This window comes from Hibiscus syriacus, unplaced genomic scaffold (assembly GCF_006381635.1).
Source record: "Hibiscus syriacus cultivar Baekdansim isolate YM2019G1 unplaced genomic scaffold, ASM638163v2 tig00116989_pilon, whole genome shotgun sequence".
Taxonomy (NCBI): domain Eukaryota; kingdom Viridiplantae; phylum Streptophyta; class Magnoliopsida; order Malvales; family Malvaceae; genus Hibiscus; species Hibiscus syriacus.
This window is the reverse complement of record NW_024063508.1, coordinates 8,889,222-8,910,268: the sequence shown is the minus strand read 5'-3', so window position 1 is coordinate 8,910,268 and position 21,047 is coordinate 8,889,222. Positions and strand designations below refer to the sequence as shown.

The window sequence follows — 21,047 nt, the reverse complement described above, 5'->3', positions numbered from 1 at the left end:
ATCGCTTGTGGTGATGAAAGGCAAAAAGATAGCAACAAACTTGTACATGCTGAAGGGAGAGACTTTGCTAGAAGCAAAAGCCTCTGTTGCCTCATGTAGTTCAGATTCTGCAATGCTATGACATCAGAAACTTGGAAACATGTCAGAATAAGGAATGAAAGTCCTTGTAGAGAAAAAGCTACTTTTAGGCTTAACAAATGTATCACTTAATTTGTGTGAGCATTGTATAACAAGTAAGCAACACCGGTTAAAATTCAACACATCAAATTCTAGAGGCAAAAGTGTTCTAGAATTGGTTCATTTTGACATATTGCAAGCACCAGTTACGTCCCTAGGTGGAGCAAAATACTTTGTCTCATTTATTGATGACTACTCTAGGAGATGTTGGGTGTACCCTATTAAGAAGAAGTCAGATGTGTTTTCAACTTTCAAAAACTTCAAAGCGTGAGTGGAACTTGATTATGGAAATAAGATCAAGTGTTTTTTGAATAAATAATGGAGGAGAATACACTAGTGAAGAATTTGATGACTTTTGCAGGAAAGAAGGCATCAAAAGACAGTTCACAGTGGCAAACACTCCTTAACAAAATGGAGTATCAGAGCGGATGAACAGAGCCTTGTTAGAAATAACAAGAGCAATGTTGAGGGCTGCAGGCATAGAAAATCATTTTGGGCAGAAGAAGTCAATACAACATGTTATTTGGTGAATCGAGCTTCATCAACTGCAATAGAGCTGAAGACACCAATAGAGATGTAGACTGGTAAACCATCTGATTATTCAAACCTCCATGTATTTGGAAGTATTGTGTACGTGATGTACAACTCCCAAAAAATTTCAAAGTTGGATCCAAAATCCAGGAAATGAAAATTCTTGGGGTATGTTGATGGTGTAAAGGGGTATCGCTTGTGGGATCCCACTTCCTGCAAAGTGATCATCAGCAGGGATGTTATCTTTGTAGAAGATAAACTATAAAGAAAAAAAGAAGATGGTAGCACTGAAAAGTCAGATATTACACATATACATGTGGAAAAGGAGTTTGAACAAGGAGATTCTTCTGAAGTAGAACCAACATATGATGAAAAAGAACCAAAGAGTTCTGAAGCTCCAAAAACTCGTCAATTAAATCATGTGAAACGACGTCTCAATTGGCACTCAGATTATATTATAGAAAGAAATATTGCATACTTCCTTTTAATAGGGGATGGTGAGCCATCAACATTCCAAGAGGCAATAAACAGCTTAGATTCTTCACTATGGATGATGGTGATGCAAGAAGAAATTGAAGCCCTTCATAAAAATAATGCATGGGACTTTGTGCCACTACCACAAGGAAGGAAGCCAATTGGTAACAAATGGGTCTTCAAAATCAAGCGAAATGGTAACGATCAAGTAGAGAAGTATCGTGCAAGACTGGTGGTCAAAGGATATGCTCAAAAAGAAGGTATTGATTTCAATGAAATCTTTTATATTATGGTTCGACTAATAACAGTTTGAGTAGTCTTTGCAATGTTTGAACTTACATCTAGAACAACTAGATGTTAAAAAAACTTTTCTTCATAGAGATATTGAAGAAGAGATTTATATGCTCCAGCCTGAAGGTTTTGAAGAGAAAGAAAAGAAGAACTTGGTTTGCAGGTTAAACAAATCTCTGTACGGTCTAAAGCAAGCACCAAGGTGTTGGTATAAGAGATTTGATTCCTTTATTATGTTCCTTAGATACAACAGACTTAATGCAGACCCTTGTGCTTATTTTAAGAGGTTTGGTGATAACGATTTTGTTATATTGTTGTTGTATGTGGATGACATGTTGGTTGCAGGACCCAAAAAAGATCATATTGAAGAATTGAAGGCACAACTAGCTAGGGAATTTGAAATGAAAGACTTGGGATCAATAAATAAGATTCTAGGGATGCAAATTCACTGAGACAGAAGTAATAAGAAGATTTGGCTTTCACAAAAGAATTACTTGAAGAAGATCTTGTCACGATTCAACATGCAAGATTGTAAGCCAATTTTTACCCCTCTTCCTATTAACTTCAAATTATCCTCCAGTATGAGTCCTAGTAGTGAAGAAGAGAGGATGGAGATGTCTCAAGTACCGTATGCATTGACAGTGGGAAGCTTCATGTCTGTTATGATATGCACAAGACCAGACATTGCACAAGCAGTGGGAGTGGTTAGTCGGTACATGACAAATCCATGCAAAGAGCATTGGAATACAATAAAGAGGAACTTGAGATACATCAAAGGGACCTCAAATGTTGCACTATGTTACGTATGATCAAACTTACTTATCAATGGGTATGTTAATTCTGACTATGCAGGGGATTTGGATAAAAGCAAATCTACTACAAGATATGTGTTCAAAGTTGCTGGTGGAGCTGTAAGTTAGGTTTCAAAATTGCAGTCAGTTGTGGATACGTCCACAATAGAGGCAGAATATGTAGCAGCTACATAAGACAATAAAGAAGCAATATGGTTAAAGATGCCATTGGAGGAGCTTGGGCACAATCAAGAGTACGTCTCTCTGTTTTGTGAAAGTCAAAGCGCCTTGCATCTAGCAAGGAATCCAATATTTCATTAAAGGACAAAACACATACGAGTTCATTACCATTTCATTCGTGAAAAGATGGAAGAAGGGACAGTAGATATGCAGAAAATTCATACCAAAGACAACATAGTAGATTTCATGACGAATGTGGTAAATGTTGATACATTTACCTGGTGTAGATCCTCTTGTGGCCTGTCAGAAACATAAGTAACATGAATGGTACAAGGTAGAAAGAATGGTGTGAAGATATGATTGTTCCAATCAAATCTTCAAGTATGAGATTGTTGAAAAGTCAAGTGGCCATGAAGTGGCCAACTTGTGAAAATTAATGGCCAAACTTTCGGTGAAATAAGTTGGCAGTAATAATGGTTAAAAGTTGGCAGCAATAATGGTTAAAAAAGTGACATGGGAAAATTCCTCTTTTAGTCCCTATACTTTAGGGTATTTATAAGATTAGTCTTTAAGCTTCAACTATAAATATCATAACACATTTAGCTTCAAAACCATCCCATATCATTCTAGCTTTCTCCCAATACTAGAGAAATTAGAGAGTTTTCTTGAGAATCATTTTCTCCTTTTTATCAAGAGAGAATTGTCACTGTTTTCTCCTTATTAGATCGAGAAAAGTTGTAATTCCTATTTTCTCTTAGTGAAATTCTTCTATCTTTACCCGTGGTTTTTATCCTATATCATTTAGGGTTTTCCACGTAAAATTTGTGTCTTCTTTATCTTCATTTTTATTTTCTCAAATTATCAGTTGTGATTTTGCTCTATCTGATAGTTGTATTCTGCAATAGAATGTACTACTTTACGACTCGAAAAAAACTATTACTTCCACATTTTTGCGTATTCCAAGCTATAAGGAATAAATCTACAAGAAGCAAATGTAAAAAAAAGGTCATTCGACCATGGCTGGTGGCACATCAGCCGAGACCGGGGAGCAACGTCAGACTGGAGGCTTGCTTTTGAAGGAGTAGTCATCATTTTATCAGGCAAGAGACCAGCCCTATCCCTTGCATGAATACTAATCAGTAAAGCAGGGTTTGAGTTGACATCAATGTTAACCACCGAGTGTTTGGAGGGATTTAGAGTTATACCCAGTTTCCTGCTAACAGCGAATTTTGATGACTCTACTTACTGAGTAGCCGCATCATGGTGATGAATGACATTGTGAGAGATTTCTTTTAAAGGTGCAGATGGTTTGTTAATAGAGATAGCTTCCTTCCCTTTTAATTTCAAACTTACACTTTGAGGTACAACTCGAGATCTATGAGAGGTGGCCACTAGGTTTGCAACTTTGGTCGATTTTGTGGCAGTATCAGGCACAACGAACGTTGTAGGGCGGGTTGTCGGGGTTTTGGCCATGGGGGCATTATCATCCTTATTGGAAAAGAATGAGGAATCAATACGGATATTCCCAGACTTTCTTGTTTGGCTAGAAGATGTTTTTGGATGTCGACATTAAAGCTTCTCAACGATCATCCATGGTCCTAAAGCCTTCATCGGGTGATGAGTGCATGAGCGGCATGTACGGGGATATCAATAGATTTCGCTGCTTCTTGTACATTATGTTGTTGCGAAGCTAGCTTTATTGTGGAAACCTTTAAAGAATGACAAATATCCTTAACATGCCCATAAATTCTGCACTCAAAACAGACCATAGGGAGAGATTCATATTCAACAAGTTGCGTCATGCTGTTGATGTTAATTTTTGAAATTAGGGGCTTGGGCATATTAATATTCACCGCCATGCGAGTGAATCGACCCGAAAGCCATAGTCAGTTTGATAGTCAATTTTCACGACAGAGCCAATACAACTATCAATCGACTCGATCATGCTCCGTTTATAACAAGTAATCGACAGCCCTGGCAATCGGACCCAACCCATTATCCTGCTAGGGTGCGATTGTGACGTACAAAAGTCAACAGAGCACGATTCCACTGTTAAATAATGGCCAAAGATTGTCCAAGGACCATCCGAGAGTACTTTGAGATAGTCTTCCCTGCTAGATAATTTCACAAGAAAGTAATCATTTTCAATATCAATAAGTTTAAGAGGGTGGGAGGGTTTCCATATACCGTAGATTCGATTATGGAGCATGTTATAGCCAACCCTTCGACCAAGAATTTTGACAACCTCAGTTTAGTTTATACTTTTAATGGCCAAAGATCAAACTTTGGTCAAAAATTGATGAATGGGAAGCCATCGCATTCTCCCACGTAGACATCATCCTCAAGCAATTCATTATCTTCATCATCGATATCAATTATCTCCTCTTGTGATTGATTACCCGAGGGGTTTTGGTGAACACCAGTGTCCATATCTTTGTAGGAAGTGGGGTTTGGTGAACACCATCGCAATCCATGGGAAGGGAGGGCTACTCGGCGGCACGATCTGGAGGGTCCGGAGGAGGATCGAGCTGGTATGGCTTTTTTGGATCCCTTTCGGGATTAAGGTTTTTAAAATTTGAGGAGAGGGTTTCAATTTTTCGGGAGCGGCCATAAACTGGATCTGCTTTGGAGATCAGTACACTAAATACCTCCACTCCAAGGCTTTTTCCAAGTGTCATCGTACTACAATCTGAATGCTCAGACGATGGTGAATGGTGCAATAATGATGATGAGTTGAGAACGGTAGCTTCTGAGCATTTTAGTTCTCTTTTCTCTAGTCGATCATGGCCAATGGGTGCCTTCCCTCTGTTGGGTTACTTTTTGGAGCTCTCAAATGCAGATAAGCACTACCTTGAGTTTATTCCGAACACTGATGATATTAGAGCTGCTTTAAATTCTATGGCCCCTCTGATGGCCCCGGGTCTGGATGGGCTACACGTAAAAAAATTTCAAAAACATTGGGCTTTAATGGGTGACTCTGTCTGTAAGCTTATCCCGAGAATTTTTTAGACCTCCTCCTTAGATCCATCCCTAAATTAGAAGGTGCTCATGTTAATTCCAAAAACGGAGTCTCCTGAATGGTTTAATGATTTCAGGCCCACTATCCTCTGCTCTATTCTCTACAAATTGGTAACGAAGATTATTGTTTGTCGCCTTCAGCACATTATTCCTATTTCTTTAACAAACTTGGTACTAATATATGAATGCGTAGAACCAGGATCAACTAGAACAAAAGCAGGCTCATTAAAAAGGTGAAATGTACCTGTTATGATCTCTGGATCATCTCGATCATCATTAGTCTTTATATTATATACTCGGGCCACTCCCTGAGTTTCTCGTCTCTAGCTAGCCTTAGATTGACCACTTGATCTTTCTCTCCCTCTACTTCTATTAGGTGCTGCTACAGATCTCTCAGACTTTATGGATCCATCACCATATTTCTTCGGGCAATTTTGAGCAAAGTGACCATATTCACCACAATTGAAACAAGTATCGGAGTTCACCCTGCATTCACCTCCGTGTAATTTGCAGCATGTATTACATCGAGGTTTTTCTCCATGAGCTATACTCGAGCTAGCAGCATAGGATTGGGACTACTTAGTTCTCTGTGAAGTTGTCAAATGATCATTTTGAAAAGTGAATGAGAGCCTGAGCCCTTACCCCTTTTTGCATACTGTGCAGATGAAGACATTTCGATTCTTTTTCCCGTCTGAAAACTCTGATCTGCTGCTAACGTTTCCTCTTGAGCTCTTTCAATAACCTTCGCTCTGTTTATAACCTCTTGTAGATTGGACACATTTAAGGCCAACATCGTTTCTTTCAACTTAGGTCTCAAACCCTCAATAAACCAATCCCGATGAGCCTTTCATTAGGTACTACTTCGGTAGCATATCGGATAAGTTTATTGTATTCAGCCTCATACTCATGTACTGCTCGATCACGTTGTTTCAAGTTTAGAAACTTCAATAACATTGATCTCATAAACTGCTCCCCGTTATACTTGTTTTTGAATTCCTCTAGAAAGAACTGTCAGTTTACTTGTTCGGGCGACACATACATCGTCGTGTTTATCCACCATACCCGAGCCAATCCCCTGAGTAGCGATATAGTTCCGCCCAGTTTTTCAGGTTCAGAGCAGTGCAAACTTTCCAACATTGCCTTTACATCATTCAACCATAAATATGTATCCATCAGACCTTCACTTTCTTCTCCCTTAATCTCAGGAGCTCCAAAACTTCTTAACTCCTTTGGGATTAACATTCGTGGCACTGGAGGAGTAAGGGGAGGCGGAGAAGGTTGGAGTCGTGTCAGGATACCATCTAAAGCTTGCATAAAAGCTCCAAACTCCAGAACAGGCATACTCTGAGGTACCGGTGCACTGGCATTGTCAGACAGAATCGGATGTTCGCTATTCTCTTCATAGCTCTCATAACCCAATTCGTCTCTACTATCTCGACCAGAAGATCTTCTCGAATTCATAGAATCCGACATCTGGCTTAACATACATGTAGATATTACTTAATTTAGTAAGGAGAGACATCTATCATGTTCTTTCTATGACCTATCAGTAGCCTTGACATCTTAGTGGCATGTAAACTCTTTTTACATCAAATACACTAGATTTAGGCAGAAAATTGGCTAAACCTATAGCTCTGATACCAATAAATGTAACACACATCTCTCGTATACCTTTATGTATACAAGATACATATGTCATATCATTTTCGAAATAGTTTACTATACAAAAATGAGTACAAATTTATTTCATTTTGTATATCGTTATAATTTACTTGTAATAAAAACATGCATCATCTTGCATACACCATAAACAGATGTTTAACATTCTTATAATAAAAACATTAGTTTAATTTAAAAGCTTTTTAAAACACTTTTATTAAATCTATTACATGCCAACTAAAATATGACAAAAGTAGTTCATTATGTCATACGGTTATTGATGAGGCGACATTGACTAAATGTCCAAATATCTCCTTACTCAATTGTATTCAACCTACGCGTGAAATAAACACACGTTAAGTATTACTTAGTGAGGCATAATTAATCATAATTAACAGTTCTACGCACAAGTTATATTCTGATATTCAACCTCCAAGGAATCTTTAATTCCAATGGATATACTATAATTCGCATCACTGAGGCCATTAACCATTTATCAATCATTATTGGAATCCATACATTCCATAGGAAATTCATGTAATTCATATAATTTTTTTAATATTAGCACTCTCAGTGCTCTATCTGGAATATCATACACTTAGTATGATTTCCCTCTCATTTTAGCACACGAAGTGCCCTATTCGAAAATCCATACCATTAGTATGATTTCTTTACTATTTTAGCACATGAAGTGCCCTATGTGAAAATCCATACCCTTGGTATAATTTTCTTATCATTGTAGCACCCTTAGTGCTTTATCTGGAAATCCATACACTCAGTATGATTCCCTTACCATTTTAGCACATAAAGTGCCTTATCTGGAAATCCATATACTCAATATGATTTCCTTATCATTTAGCACACTTAGTGCTCTATTTGGAAATCCATACACTCAGTATGATTTCCTTATCATTTAGCACACTTAGTGCTTCATCTGGAAATCCATACACTCAATATGATTTCCTAATCATTTAGCACACTTAGTGCTCCATCTGGAAATCCATACACTCAGTATGATTTCCTTATCATTTAGCACACTTAGTGTCATTTGGTAATCACTATACATATATCAATAAATCATAGTATTTAACTATTACAACATGTACTTACATAATTAAATGCACTCACCTGGCTTGCCTCGCTGTTATCTCCAATACGCAAATTTGATTACACAGCTACTTTGCCTTTACCTTTCATTTTTCTAGACTCGAGAGCTTAATTTTGATCTACTCAAGCATCCATTAAAGACACATTCAATATCACTTATTAGTGTATTGAAATCTTTCATTTCTTAAACTAAAAGAAAGGTTATTTTCATTTATTTAGTTAACGTATGCATCGGTACACTCTATAGTACATCGATGCATCCTTTCACTAGTGCATCGGTACACAACCTATGTATCGGTACATTCCTTAACGTGTGCATCGATACACTACCTATGCATTGGTACATAAATTACATTTGATGTTTTCATCTTAAGGGGGTGCATCGATACACTACATATGCATCGATACACTCATTGCATTCGATGTTTATTTATTTAAGTGTGCATCGGTACATATTGAATGTGTACCGATGCACCTTGCCCAGAAATCACATTTTGAGCACGAAAATCACTTCATTCCAGCTCAAATACTCCATATTTCATCCCCTTTTATATTCCTAACTTACATACCTATACTTAAACCAATTTATACTCATGTATTACATCTTAAACTTCAAAATCCTATTCTCCATATAGGAATCAATAATCATACTCAATTTACAACATGTTCTAAATCCAATTCTATCACTTCATATCTCTTAATTAAGTTGATGACAAGTCAAATCTACCATAAAACATCCATAAACCTTCCTATTTCAACATGTCTTTCAAAAACCCTTTTTCTTTAATCTCTAATATCTCATCCATAACTTAGTTTTAATCTCCTTTAAACCTTCCTTTAGCTTCCATAATATACAAAGCTTCAATACCCAACAAAAATCGAAGGAAATAACCATTAAATTAAAAACTTACCTTTGAGCTAAGAAAGAGAGCTCACCCACAGCAAAACAAAGAAGAAGATGGAAGAGTTGACTTCCTATTCCCACTCTTCCTCTTATATGTTATCCTACCCATTAATTTGAATTTTTAATTCAATTTAATCCAAATTACCAAAATATCCTTTTAATCATCCTTTGTTACAATTTGGTTTAAACCATGAATCCAATTCATTCTCATTTTTCAATATATAATTTAATAAATCCTCGTATTTTTAAATCATTTCGATTTAGTCCTTAAATCGATTTTTGGGGCATTACAAATCAACTTATAATATATACCTCAACATAACCTTTATCATATCTGATCCTTTAAACTTCAACCTTTTTATTTCCTTATTCAATTATTTTTCCATAAATCAAAATCTCCTTATAACATAGGTCGTATCTTTTCCTTCATACTCCCATACTCTCTTTATATCACTTATACTTATCCCTGATTATCAATCTTTATCACATTTTCATGACTTTGATAGTCAACTTTACTTATACAGAACCTCGTTCTTTATCATCTCTTGAACTTGTGTTTTCTTCAAACATATGAATCCTTATCTCCTTTACCACCTCACATTTCCATTATCAAAATACATAATCATATCCAAATCCACATCATACTTGATTAGCTTACCCTTAAATTATTTTCTAATCCTTTAACTCTAATACACTTACTATCACATAACTTCGTTAATCAACATCGGTTCTTCCAATCTAGAACGTAAACCTTCATCGAACCATTCATATACATTCTTTCCAGTCGGAATTAACCCATCAATAATTTACTTAACTTATCAAATTTGCATCCTTTCTCATACACCATGCAATTTCCTTTATTCAAACTCAACATTCCAACCTCCTTTGTCTTATAAACAAATCATCGATGTACCCATTCTTAAACTCTTCCGAAACAATATCTACATCACTCGATTCATTTTAAATACTTTTTCTACTTCAATTTTCATAATTTCTAGCATAACTTTTAATCCAATCCACCACTTTCATTTCTAAATTGTACTTCATATATATTTTTAACTCCTTCTTTAATCTTCCAGTACCAAACTCTACTACCTAAGTGGGTTTGGCTTTCATCAGATTTGATCTTTTGACATGGAATACAAACGATTCAAACCAAATATGTAGTTGAAAACCAAAATCTTTGTTTCTCTTTGATAGCGTTGATTTCTATGAAATACTAATTCTCTTAATCATTCTGAGCTCTCTCTAGAACTTTAGCACAATTAGTCACTTCTTGAAAAGATGACCATTTCAACACCAATAACACTCTTCTAATCTGGGCACAAGCCTTCCACAAACCACTTGCATACATAATTTTCATTTAAATTAGCCAAACAACAATTCATTCAACTTATCAAACTCCACTCTTATCCATACACATTACGGTTCCCCTATTTCAAACTCATAAACTCTGGCTTCTTATATCTGATAAGTTTATCACTGAAATACTTATTATCAAACTTTTCTAAACTAATAACCACATCGCTGAATCTTCTATAATTCTCCTGATATCATTTGTTCACTATATTTTAACTCAACCGCATAGTAACTAAATTACTTCATCTAATTTCTCCACTTCGGAACAGTGGAGATCCTCTAACACTATTCGAATGCGTTTTCAATTTTCTGAAAACGATCTTTAACTTTTACAAAGGCGCTCACTGAGGTGTCCGCTCTTCATCATGCCTGGCCAGGGCAAGTAAATTACTACCACCATCAGGTCTATCACCTCTCACTTCATTTCGAAACTCTCCTTATCATATTTCTATTATAATGTAGCAATCTAATTATATTAGCAAGACATCGCACTCTTTACCTTATCAGATCAAAAAAATTTCACTTTATGTTGGCATGTACATATTTTAAAACTCATTTGACTTCGGTTTAAGCCTAGAATCGGCTAAACCTTAGCTCTGATACCATTAAATGTAACACCCCCATCTTATACCCGACCCGGATACGAATTCGAAGTGTCATATTGACTTTTCAAAACATTTACTTTTACAAAAGAATGAAGGATTTCAAATTAATTAAAAATAATTGGTTTACAAAACATATCAGAGCGTATAAAATTTCAATCTCTTAATTACATGCCAAATATATTCATTAAAACAAAATACATATTAATCATTTCTTTTCTGTTCTGACCTTCAGTAAGGAGAAATTGACTTGTCTTGCTCCTCTATGTTCATTAATCTTCTCGAACCTACGTGTTAAACACTCATACGCGAAGTCGATGACTTAGTGAGGCATAACTAAACTAAAATATAACATATCAATACTAATTTCTACTATGCACAAGTCATGTAATCATATTAAACTACAAAACACATTATGCATCAAAACATAAATACATACATATACATATCATCTCATTATCCTTATTATTATTCTTATCATTATTAGCATCATTTTAATTCTTATCTCTTAGTCATTTGCTCTTATACCTAACATTCTTAACCAAACCATATACACGTCATCATATGATTTCTGTAACACATTTCATATCACAAAACATACATATCACATACAATATATTTGTTATTATCTCTTTATTAGCCCATGTACACATATGAGATCTAAAGATATGTGAGTACATAGAGGTTTGCACATATGTTGTCACTACAGCTCGTATAATTCCCACTAGGGGCACTTATAATTTGTCCCGAATGACCACTATGTCCCGAAAGACCACATATATCACATATGTCCCGAAAGACCACTCCTTAAGAATCATATACATATTCCAATAGACCAAATAAGTGTACCGAAGTACAACATATATGTTCCAAAGGATTACATATATGTCCCAAAGGACCACGTAGAACCCTCGACTCTTGGCATGCCAATTATACCTCTAGCTCTCATGACACATAACATGGGTATTCTCTTTCGTATCATTTCTCATATTCATATAGACATATGGTTCACTTTCTCATATTACAAAGCTTATCACATATACTTTCTCTCATATATCTCATGTAATGTCTCATATCTTGTGATCATGTAAACACATGACTTATTTTCATATAGCTCATATTATTTCATTCATAATCACATATATCATGTTCATATGATCTCTTATGTTCATATCATATATCTTATAAGAGATTCTTATATCATCACATATATCATTTATATGCATTCACAATTACACTAATATGTACTCACGTATATCATATAACATATCCAATAACCAATAACACACATATATCATGTCAAACATATGCTCATATTAATGAATTCATGCATTCTACTATAGGAAATAGACTTTTCGTAAGTCTTATTTCCATTAAACATCATATACTATCTAATATGCACTCACCTGGCCTCACTAGTCAATATCGATCTCTTATCTTTTCCTCGATTACTACTTGTCAACTTGTCCGTACGTTTCTCTCGATCAATATCTACACAATCATACATATTATATACATATCAACATTCCAAATATCATAATTTGATCATTAATTTCTTAGACCAAAAGAAAGGCTTAATTCCATTTTCTACTTGGAGTAGTATATGTACCCCCTATAGGGTATCGATATTTCCCTAGTTGTGGTATCGATACCAAGCCTGGTATCGATACCCATTTTGCATTTGAAATCATTGTTTCAAAATTTGGTATTGATACTGACCATATGGTATCGTTACTCTTAGTATTGATATTACCCTCTAGGTATCGATACCCCATGAATGCCTTTGTGAAATTCAAGCTTATAGTATCGATATTGTTCAACCAGTATCGATACCCCTATACCAATTATCACTCTTTTACTCTTGAAGTATCGGTATTAGATGAAGCAGTACCGATACTCATATCCCAGAATTCACTTTTTAAACCCAAAAATTTACCCATACCAGCTCAATTCCTTCATGTTATATTCCCTTTCATACTTTTAACTCAAGTACACAAACTCAAACCAATTTATATTCATCGAACACATCCTTATCTTCAAAATCCCATCCTATATATTGAAATCAAGAATCCTACCAATTTTTCAACATGTTCTAATCTCAATTCTAACACTTCATATTTCTTAATTTAGTTGATGACAAGTCAATTTTCACTTAAAAACTTATTTATCAACTCTTTCTCAATAATTCTGTTAAAAATTCTTTATCTTCAATCTTACATAACTTATTCATCTTTAGGTTTTAAGTCACATTAAGCATTCCCTAAGCTTCATTAATCCTCCAAGAATCAAATCCCATCATAAAATTAAGGAATAATCAACTTACAAGAAACTCACCTTTTAATTGAGCTCACGGGAAGGAGGAAGAGAAGAATAAGAAGAATAAGAAGCTTCATTCTCCAGACTTTTCCTTCCCATTTACACGTGTTATCTCCTTTATAAAAGAATAATAAAAATCTTCCTTTGAAAAGACCAATTTACCCTTACTTCATTAAATATTTACTAAACAGTCATTCACAAAATATTCCCAAATAAGTCCATAAACTTTTCAATCTTTCAAAATCTGACCTCAAATTTTCAAAGCTTCTATTTTAATCACTAGCCCTGATTTTAGGATGTTACAACGTACACAATACTTCCAAATTCATGGAGGTTTGAATAATCAGCTAGTTTACCAATCCACATCTTCATTGGTGTCTTCAGCTCTATTGTAGTTGATGGAGCTCGATTCACCAAATAATAGGTGGTATTGACTGCTTCTGCCCAAAATGATTTTTCTAGGCCTGCATCCCTCAACATTTCTCTTGTTCTTTGTAACATGGTTTTGTTCATCCACTTTGCCACTCCATTTTGTTGAGGAGTGTTCGCCACTGTGAATTATCTTTTGTTGTCTTCTTTCCTGCAAAAGTCATCAAATTCTCCACTTGTGTATTCTCCTCCATTATCTATTCGGAAACACTTGATCTTATTTCCAGAATCAAGTTCCACCCGCGCTTTTAAGTTTTTGAAATTTGAAAACACATTTGACTTCTTCTTAATAGGGTACACCCAACATCTACTGGAATAGTCATCAATAAATGAGACAAAGTATTTTGCTCAGCCTAGGGATATAACTGGTTCTTACCATACGTTAGAATGAACTAATTCTAGATCACTCTTGCCTCTAGAATTTGACGTGTTGAATTTTAAACAGTGTTGCTTACTTGTTATACAATGCTCACACAAAGTAAGTGATACCTTTGTTAAGCCTGGAAGTAGCTTTTGCTCCACAAGGACTTTCATTCCTTGTTCTGACATGTGTCCAAGTTTCTGATGTCATAGCATTGCAGAATCTGAACTACATGAGGCAACAGAGGCTTCTGCTTCTATTAGAGTCTCTCCCTTCAGCATGTACAAGTTTGATGCTATCTTTTTGCCTTTCATCACCACAAGCGCTCCACGGAACATCTTTATGGTTCCTTTTTTTTTGTTTCAATCTTGCTTGCATTATTATCCAACAATCATAGGATAATAAATGTTTCTTTAGGCCTTTCACGTGTCGAACATCTCGAACAACTTTAATTGTTTCATCATACATCTTCAATTTGATGGTTTCAACGCCAATAATTTCTAAGGCATTATCATTGCAACTATACACAAATCCTCATAAGATAGGTTCATAATGATGAAACCATTCTCTTCTTGAGGTCATGTGATATGTTACTCCCGAATCAATGAATCATATGTCTATAAACCTCTTTCTACCTTCCACGATGGTTGACGCTTCACAACATAAACCATCTTCATCATCTGAAGTGTTTGTGGTACTGTCTTGTGGATTGGAGTTTTTACCTAGACTCCAGCAATCATTATTCAAGTGAATATTCTTTCCACAGTTGTAGCACTTTAAATTCTTTTTTCTTCTCAACTTTGATCTACCATGTTTGTGACTGATGTTTTGGCCACGTTCTATTGATCTCCCTCTCATCGTTGTCAACGCTTCTGCTTGTTGTAGATTTACTTGTCTGTCTTCCTTGCTCTTGCACCGATTTTCTTCTTGTAGAATAGTAGCTACAACGTCATCGAAGACTAGACTGGTGGCATTACTGTTTGTCAAGTTGATGATGAGTTGATCATACGACTCAGGTATACTTTGAAGTAAAAGTTCACCACATTATTGTTCTCCTATTGTATAGCTTAAGAATGTAAGTTGAGAAAATAAAGTGTTCAGTGTGTTAAAGTGCTACGTCATTGAAGTAGATTCTGGCATCCGGAGAGTGTACAATTTCCTCTTAAGGAAAATTTTATTGTGCAACGATGTGGTCTCGTACAGTTTGGTGAGATGATCTCATATCTCATTAGTTGTCTTCTTTTCCTTAATGCTTGACAATACTTCATCTGCTAATGCTAGATGAAGGTTTTCCATAACATTCCCGTCTATTTCGTTCCATTTACTGTCATCTGTGAAATCTACCGACTTTTCACTGATAACCGCTAGACAATCGTCTTTCCTCAGGGTGGCTTTCATCTTTAATTTCCACAATGAGAAAATTTTCCCATTGACCTTTTCAATATCAAATTTTGTTGTAATAGCTTCTATTACGGATAGCTCCCACTATTTCACTATCGTGAATAGTTCTCTAGAACCTTCAAAGAATAGGTAATACCTTCTTACTTTCTTATGTTTGAGGATCCACCTTTTGGTGGCAACCACAAAGACAATAAGTAGATATTACACACTCAAATATGGCTCTGATGCCAATTGTTGCGAAATACGGCTATCGGATAGAGCAAAATCGCAACTGATAATTTGAGAAAATAAAAATAAAAAAGACAAAAATTTTACGTGGAAAACCCCTAAATAATATAGGGTAAAAACCATGGGCAAAGGTAAAAGAATTTCACTATGAGAAAATAGGAATTACAACTTCTCTCGATCTAACAAGGAGAAAACAATGACAATTCACTCTTGATAAAAAGGAGAAAACAACTCTTAAGAAAACTCTCTAAATTCTCTAGTATTGGGAGAAAGCTAGAATGATATGGGATGCTTTTGAAACTAAATGAGTTAAGGTATTTATAGTTAAAGCTTAAGGACTAATCTTATAAATACCTTAAAGTACAGAGACTAAATGAGCAATTTTCTCATTTACTTTTTTCAACCATTGCTGTCAAATTGGACCTAATCAACCGTCCCTTGCAGCAAAATAAGACCATTAATGCACCGAAAGTTTTTACTTTCAATATCTCCTTGAGGCCGCTTTCCCCTCATCTGCACGTCTTATCATGAGTTGTATTACTGGTGTTACAATGGAAGTTCAATGGAATGGTGATCTATGTCCGGTTTTCACATATGAGAAGGGCGTCCGTCAAGGAGACCCATTATCGCCAATTCGCCATATCAATTTATCCTCACCATGGAGCGATTGAGTCACCTCGTTCATAACTCGGTTACATCTACAACTTGGGATCCCTTCGTCTCACAAGATCTGGCATCCTGTTGTCTCATTTATTTTTTTGCTGATGATTTTCTCCTATACAGCAAAGCTAGTACTGATCAGGCTGCTGCAATCGCCCATGTCCTGGATATCTTTAGTTATCATTCTGGCCACACTGTTAATAAAAGGAAGATGGAGATTTTCTTCTCTCCTAATACCCCCTGACTGCGCGTCAGCAAATTAGTGAGCAACTTGGTTTTCACCGGGTGGAGGAACTGGGTATGTACCTGGGCAAGCCGGTTCGGCACCATGGTTCACACTTGCACACCGTGGTCATGGACAAGCTTCGTCAGAAACTTTTTCATTGGTCTTCATCCACTGTGTCTCTGGCTGGGCGAATAACTTTAGCAAATGTCGTGTTATCGGCGATACCTACCTATTTTATGCAGTCATATCTACTACCGAGGCATGTTTGTAGCAGCATTGAAAAAGCTCATTCGCCAGTTTATTTGGAAATCCAACCCTAGTGGCAGCGTCTTCCCTTTGGTAAAATGGAGTACTTTAGCTCAACCATATAAGCATGGCGGGATCAATATCCGGCAGCCGTTTCTACACAATCTCTCTCTTTTATGGAAGGTTTCCAACGCTTTAATCATGTCCCTGAGGCGCTTTGGATTAAAGTCTTGCGTGAGAAAGATTCCGTCTCCGGGGTAGTCCTGGAATCTTTACACCGAAGCTCTTGTTCTTCCCTTTGGTGATCTCTCAAAGTTGTGGACCATTTTCCTCCCTAATAATGGGTGATCTGTTGGCAACGGAGAAATGATTCGGTTCTGGTATGATAATTGGATACCGGCTATCGGACCACTTCATCTCTGGGGGAGTTCGCCTTTGGTTGAGTTCAATGAAGATCCTGTTGTTGTCTTCGTGGACACTGCTGGAAATTGGGACTGGGATCGGCTTCTTCCAATCCTTGACGCCACCGCCATATCTCATTTGCATGGCATCCCACCTCCACGATTCAGCTTAGGTGCTGATCGGTTCCACTGGCTGCATGGTAAAGCTGGCACTTTCTCTGTCAAAAGTGCGTATAAAGCCCTTGCTCAAGATTGTTGGCAACAGCCTGCTCCAATATGGTCTTTAATAAAAAAGCAGCCTATCCCTGAACGCTTAAGGGTTTTCTTGTGGTTGGTTGCACATGATAAAATTCTGTTGAACGTCAACCGGTGTAAACGGGGCATTTCCCACGATCCCGCTTGTAGATTTTGTGGTGCGACTGATGAAAGCACCGTTCATATCCTACGGGAGTGCATGATGGCCGCGGATATGTGGAATTTCATTCCCCACGTTCGCAACAACCAGACATTATTTCAGCAAAGCCTTTATAATTTGCTTATGAGAATTTGAGCTTGTCTTCTGTCATGCAAATTCATGGCGCCACTCTACCATGGAATGTCTCTTTGCCTCAATAATTTGGCAAATATGGAAGCATCGAAATGCTCGTATTTTCCAGAATATTACCTCTTCAGTTGATGCTTTTCTTTCCCATGGTCTTCTCTGGGAAAAAGATTACCACTCGGGGGATGGTAATGGGCTCTACCTTTCGAAAGCTTCCGCAATTCAATGGGAGCCGCCGTCCATGAATGTCTTCTGTTTAAACACAGATGAGGCAGTGAGCGAAAACGGAGGAAGTGTAGCTGGGGGCCTCATAAGATCTCACGATGGGAGTTCTCTCATTGGCTTCACCCGCAAACATGGCACCTCAACCGTAGTTCAGGCGGAGCTTTGGGGTGTTCTGTTGGGTCTAGAGCTAGTTTTTGATCAATCATTCTTCAGGTGGACAGCTTCGACGCGTTTGAGTTGATTACCTCGGCAATAGTGGATAGCCATTTCACTTTGGTGCGTCGTATTTTTGAGCTTTTGAGTAGGGATTGACAAGAGGATTTCCGCCTAATCAAGAGAAAAGCCTAGTAGGCTCTTAAAAATTTTAAACTCGTGAATTTTTTAATCGAGTCGAGCTCTAATAGGCTCGTTTACAACATAACTAGCCACCAAAGCCTGCTCGTTCTTTGAAAATCAATTCATTTGTTGAATTATTAATAGTTTCTCTCCGACAAAATGATTGAGATAATTTAAGTGAGATTTTTTAATTCCCAATATAATCTAAATTGGGGAATATTTTTTCAGGATGAATTGAACAGTATCAACTTAAAGACGTCAGATACTCGACACGTCTTTAAACTAAATATGATTACTCCACGACTGTATGACGTATTCTGTGAAATGAAGAATACTCCACGACTGTATGGGTTCTCTCCATCTTTTTCACGGCATTTCAGTTTCAGTTTCTACACCCACTATTCTCCGCCGTCCGTTAAAAAAAGGGAGAGTGGCTGCATGTCTAAACGTCGACGTGGAAGCACCGAATCCGTTGAAACTAAAGTCGAACGGAATCAAAGACGTGATAGAGGAAGAAGAGAAAGTTATAGTTGGAACCTATGCTAGAGCTCCGCTGGTACTTTCCAGTGGCAAGGGCTGTAAATTGTACGATCCTGAAGGCCGAGAGTTTCTGGATTGTGCAGCTGGGATTGCCGTCAATGCACTTGGTCATGGGGATCCGGATTGGATCAAGGCCATTACTGACCAAGCTAATGTGCTTACTCATGTTAGTAATGTCATTGATCAGATCTAAGTTGTGGCTTGATTTCATGCTTCCTTGTCCCTTTTTGTTATTCTTCCCAAACAACCCAAAGGATGGGTATTCTCAGATTACATTGAAGTCATATAACTATTAAAATGGGTCAAGACTCAAGATCCAATTTTCACACATGGATCATTACTTTGGAGTAAACTTTAACTTGGTGGCAATATATTTTGGGAGATAATTAGTAGTAGTTAATCATATTTTATTCTTCTTAGGTAATAGAGAAATCACCACTAGTTTCCATTTTAAAGCTTTTTCAGTTGGTAAAAGTGGTAACATACTTTCCTTTGGTGCCTAAAGGAATGTGTAAAGAATGATTTCTAGCATGATATTTGTAGGCAAGGGAAGATCGTGATTTATGAAAAGTGGAATGATAATTTAGTTTCGTTTTGTTTATAAACGAATTCATGTTCTCCAAGAAAGAAGTCTGACATAATCTATCATTGTTGCAATCACTCCTCTTATTCTCAGGTTCAATTCGGATTAGGTCGAAATGGTTGTCTGTGGGCTTATGAAGCATAAGGTGTTTTCCCTGATATAATGACGCTTGCCAAGCCTCTTGCAGGAGGTCTTCCAATAGGTGCTGCTTTGGTAACAGAAAGGGTTTCTTCCGCTATTGTCCATGGAGATCATGGAAATACTTTTGCTGGTTCACGTCTGGTGTGCGCTGCTGCTATTGCTGTTCTAGATAATATCGCAAATCCTAGCTTCTTTTCTAGCGTCTTGAAGAAAGGTCATTACTTCAAAGAACTGTTAACCCAGAAGCTCGGAGGAAATCCGCATGTGAAAGAAGTGCGAGGTTATGGTCTTATACTCGGAATAGAGCTGGATGTCGGCTTCACCACTCGTTGATGCATGTAGAGATTCGGGTGTTATAGTATTAACAGCAGGGAAAGGAAATGTGGTGAGACTGGTCCCACCATTGATCATCTCAGAGAAAGAATTGGAACATGCAGCTGAGATTTTACATGAATATTTACCTGCACTTGATAGCAGTAACTGAGGACAGGAGAATTGGTTACAGCATTTTCGGAACATCCAAGTGTATGTGGGAATTTGCAGATGTAGTGTTAAATAAATAGGACAATCAAACTCTCATAATTATTCAGGTCAAGATGTCGTTTTGATCCATGTAATCTTTTTTGTTCAAAGAACATGCTGTAATTGTCTTCCTCATTATGGAAAAAGGAACCATTTCATTGGAATAATAAATGTTCAAATATGATGAACGAAAAAACTTAGGCGGTTAAAAGATGTTGTTATCTTTAGAGATTTCGGGTTCGAGTATGACGTTTGTATAAGTGTTTAAGCGTTCATTGTAAAACAATTGAAAATATTGTGAACAAATATTATCTTGTAATTATCTCATACTACTAAAAAAAAGTTATGACAAAATTTAATAACTGTTATAACGTTTAATCGATTATTTAGGTTACATGGTATGGTTAACCGATCATGAACACCCTTATTTAGAATAGATGTAGAAAAGTAGTATTTATTTATCTTTTTGTTTTGTCATAATGATCTTTTGGTCCCTTAACTTTATCAGTATAGTCATTTTAGCCCTTCAATTTATATTTTGTTCCTTCTGGCCTTCGATTTTTTTTATCAAATTGACTCAAATATATTGGAACAATAATTATTTGAAGGAACTATTTTGTTTTCCTGGCATCTCTTCAATGAAGGATGTGTGGATATGGTAACGAGATGATATTCGGGTGGATGATGATGATGATAACGTGTTTGAGGACCAAATTGATAAAATTTATAAATGTAATGGTTTGTTGAATTATTTAGAATTAAGATCAAATTAATGGAATTGACAAACGTTGAGGATCA

General features: G+C 36.5%; 1 pseudogene; it reads left to right on the top strand.

Moving 5' to 3' along the window:
• Positions 1-18,809: 18,809 nt before the first annotated feature.
• Positions 18,810-20,305, top strand: LOC120193165 (annotated as a pseudogene).
• Positions 20,306-21,047: the final 742 nt, after the last annotated feature.